This window comes from Typopeltis vanoorti, chromosome 8, assembly GCF_054136105.1.
Source record: "Typopeltis vanoorti isolate ZY-2024b chromosome 8, IOZ_Tvanoo_1.0, whole genome shotgun sequence".
Lineage (NCBI taxonomy): Eukaryota > Metazoa > Arthropoda > Arachnida > Uropygi > Thelyphonidae > Typopeltis > Typopeltis vanoorti.
Window position 1 is genome coordinate 94,692,004 of NC_143556.1, and position 4,804 is coordinate 94,696,807.

The following is a 4,804-nucleotide window of genomic DNA, read 5'->3' on the forward strand; positions in this document are numbered from 1 at the left end:
TATGCAAAACGGTCATGGAAAATTTCGACAAAAGAGTGCGTATGTGCCAGCAAAGCCGTGGAGGCCATTTACCCGATATGCTATTCCATCCATAACCCTATACTGTATACTTTATGAATCAATAAGAAATTACAATTTTAAATTAAAAACCTGTGTTTTCTATCAAAATTACTTCTTGCGTGAATTTTGGGACACCTTGTATAATCAAGAGAAAATTTGAACGAAATGCAGCTTTGGTACATTCAGAATGAGGAATTATACAAGTATAACGGATTCTCCCATCAGATTTAATTTTTCCATATTTTCCGTGTTCAACATTATTTTCTCAAGGAACTAAATATCATAGGAGTACACACTTATTTAAAATTGTTGGATTTTCAGTAATATTCTCATTCAGCTAAATTACTTGAACTGGCCTTCTGTGAATTACTTTAACTTGAACTGGAATAATTTATATTATTCCAACTTACATAAATGATCAGTTCTGATTATTTTATTAAATTTAAGTAATTATGTAAAATTTTACCCTATGAAAAATACACATAACATAAGCTAGTGAAAAAAAAAACAATTGGTATTTGTTCTACGTTATCTGCAAATCAGAGAATAAATATTCTGGGAAACATTCGAAGAAATGCAAATTTGCATAATGTAACATTTTGACGAAATTCGCATCTTCTAAGGTACTTAGAAGATGCAAATTAAAATATCTTACCGATGTTTTATGAAATCGAGTAAAAATGTTGAAAATATCCCTTGAGACATTTTGATATCAGATTTTCACATTCCATGTTTGAATGACTTCGAGAAGTCATTTCGATAAATGAAAAACGAGAATCTACAACCTGTAATATGACTGAGATCGCTAAGCCATTCTTCGAAGGATGAGGAGGTGAATAACACGCAGCTTCGCTGAGAACTTTTCTGCTTTGTAATCTGAAATCTGTACTCTACTGTTTAGATCTCTAACTAGAACCAGCTTCTTCTTTGAGTTAGCTGGCTTTTTGTCAAATTTCCCATTTTGGTATTTGCGGACATCACTCCATCTGAAATCCGCCTACAATTCAAGAAGAGTTAACTTCATATTTACCGTTGAATACTAATACTATAGCTACTTCTTTCTCTGCTTATGTTGAGATTGAGTTTGTCTCTGATTTGTTTTAAATTATTTTTTATTTATTTATTTTTTTTTTACTGACTAAAACAGCAGGAGGATAGCTTTTTTTTTTGACTGCACAATGACACAGATGGCATGCCATTTCATTCTGTTGTGCCGTTACCGTCTTTTAGTTTAATCTAATACAAGAATACGGTTTGGTCGGATTTGGTTCCATTCTCGCTTGGTTGGATACCTCTTAACGGGACAGACCACCACCACGAACAAAAGTGAGGATAAGATTAGGTTAGATGCAAACGTACCCCCATCTTCGTTCTCCTCCACCTTTACTTAAAAGGCGTGTGGAGGCTTTCCTCCCAATTTAGCTATGACGCTTAGGTAACCCTTGACACTACTTTAACCTCCGATATAAAAGCTGTTCTCTGTTTTGAACAGTATAAATCATACTGCAACATAGTATATAGAAACAATAGGAATATTTTCTGAATATTCTAAATACTAATGAAACTTTGGAAAACGATCAAACAAAAAGATGATTTACAATGCATGTCGAATGCATTTTGAATGTTTGGATTTCGTTTAGCAACATATTTAATGAAATTTTTGTTAAACTCGCTGTAAATGAGCCAACCATCGCCATTTACGTGCATGGCATTAATCTTTAAACCTTTTTTTTTTTCGCTTTCTTTATGAGGCTCATTAACATTCATTTATTGAGTCTGTTCTTTATTTTCTACTAAAAGAGGGATGTCATCTGCAAAAATAAATGATTGAGGGTTTTTCCATTCATTAACGTTAATTCCATGGTTTTCCCCATGATATGCTGAAAGACCTTTTCTAATGCAATTTGAGAATCTTTGCTCTAAAGTCTACTTGTTCATATTGCTGCGTATGATCCAAAAATCTTGAACGCCTTTCACTTGTTCTAAATTATGCGAATATCATGCCTAAGTTTGCAATATTCAAAGACTAATTTGCTACTAAATTGAACAGATGTTTCTAACTGAAAAAGCCAATTAAGGATTCATCAAAACAGAGTTGACATGTATGTATTATTGTATACTAACGCGTGTTAAATATTAGATTATGAGATTGAATACCATGTACTTTTAATGGCTAATTTTAATGACAAACATCCATAAAAAGCCACTTTTGACCATTTAAATTACAAATATTTACCGGAATGAAGGGTTTCTAATTAATGTCACTAGTTATCTAACCAGTGGTAACTTTTATATTAATAATAGCAGTGGCTTTCAGTTGTTGAAAAAGGAGAAAACGTTTTTTTTTTCTTTCAGCATGTGACCATGCTCTAAATCTTCAAAGAATGTTCCGGTCATTTAATCCCTACATGTTTGTATTTGTACATGCCGAATTGTTGCTGACTGTGCCAGTAAAGCCACATTTTATAGATGATTCTTCTCTTTCTGTAATATACCGTTATTTCTCGAATGATGGTCATTGAAAAAAGAGCAAACATTACGTAAATTTCCCTAGGTTTATATATATATATATATATATATATAAACAGTAACAATTTTTATATAACTCTGGTTAAGTAAAAATCTCGCAATATAACACAATATACAAATATAAATATGATTAATTCAGTTGGTATGACAAATGTCCTTGGTGTTCGGCGCTATTGTTTGCACTTTCTTTATTCTGAGAAAATAAAATAAAAAAATAGAAATCATATTTCTGGAACTTGGTCGCTGGAATTGCACAAAAAAAATCCATAATCTCTGTTAGCTGTAAACGGAAAAAGAAAAAAAATACAGCTAAAAAATTCGAATGCCAGACATATCTCCACTTATTTATTTCTACGAATACAAAGACACCGGCGACAACATAGACGTTGTGCGAGAGCCAGTTGCTTGCAGGCAACTAGCTTACGGAGAGAGAGCATCCGTTGCTGCTGACACATCAGCAAACGTGGTGCATACACACACTTTTCTTTTCTTTACATTTCTAAGCTTCCCGGAATAGAGAAAACATCTTGCAAGTTATCGAAACTTTATTCATATGCTTTTCATATGTTGTTAACCTCCTTTCATTATCCTTGGTGATATTTTCTTGTTTCGCTTGATACTTTCTTGTCTCTGAAAATTACATATGTATAATTTATTTTTCTGAAAATGCATTGGATGTAAAACTTGGGTATATGGTTGACTTCGAAAGTACATATAGAAAACAATCGGTGGCTACTCTCGATAGCAGATATTCTAATGATAGTCACATGGTTAATTTTTTTTAAAATCTTTAGTCGTAGTTAAATCTTTTTCTTTATACATTAAAATATCTTTCGCAAAACTTTATCACAAAGAAATAATAGCATCTTTTCCATGAACTGTTTTGTTTTCGTTCGTCACCGATACAGTTCAAAATTAAAGATTTTTTCTGTGCGTGAATTTCATCCAGAGCGCTGCCTATATGTTCAATTACGTTAAACGAATTTCAGGTCTTGGAAGTTTGCGAGTAATGGAAACCGTACATGCATATCAATGCAAACGGACACGTGTTTTCGATATGATATCCTGAACGATAGCTTATTTATAAATAACGGACAACTTCATTAATAGTGGAATAGTCCCTGGGACACTTGTAAAAAAACGAATTTAATGTGCGTGGCATCTTTTTCTCATATTTTAATAGACGTTGTTGGAAATATAATTTTTTTTTGAAATAAAAACCGACTAAAGAAATGCTTCCTTGGTTTGTTAAGAAAAATAATGCAAGTTATTTCTATCAGATCAATGCAAAGAGACAGAAAGACAAAAATACTGCTGTGAGAAGAGAAACATCCATTGCTGTTGTTTATTCTGGTGAGTTTCTTTTCTCGTGACATATAATAATATAAAATTTACTATAATGTGGTTTAATAGTGCACGTATTAAGAACTTATACCTCACTAAAAGGGCAATGAGAGATAATGCGGTAGTTCTCCAAAACATCAATGATCGATTTTTCTTTGTTCATTAACCATAATTTCATGTAAAAAGAAAATTTCAGTTTGGATTCACTATTAAATAATATGCATAAAACAGTTGGTCCAACAGAATGTAAACTTTGGTAAAATTGAGGTAATGCATTCTATAAGATTCAATTTCCCAACTTATTTTACACCTTCCACGTTTTTCATTCAATTTAAAATGACCACTGTAGTCGAGGTGTTGATATACATGATAGTTCAGCATTATTTCAAAAATAATGCATTTTTTTTTTTTTTTTTTTTTTTAGAAAAGTGTGAGCCCATCTGATGTGTAGGCCAGAGATCTCTTTCAGTGCACTTAAAAGCCTATCAACAGGCATTTACTACTTTTATTAGTAGTAAATGCCTGTTGATAGGCTTTTACTACTTTCACAATCTGCCACTTACAGAAGTCATAGGTTGTTACTGATGTGTTAATGATTGTTATAGGTTGTTGCTACTGGTCGTGAAATCTCAGACAAATGCATAGTTGCTTTAAACAAATCCGACAATCTCTTAAGGGAAAAATGGAGATCTACTTATTTAGAATTGTCAACGAAAATCTATAAATATTTTACTTAAAGATGCATCTATTTATTCTCCTTTTAAGTGAGTCTCGCATACTATCCTTCTGTCGGTACTCACTTTCTTAGACATCCTGTATTATTAATAAGAAAACAGCATCAGTACACACATTTTCGCTCCCTCCTCTCTAT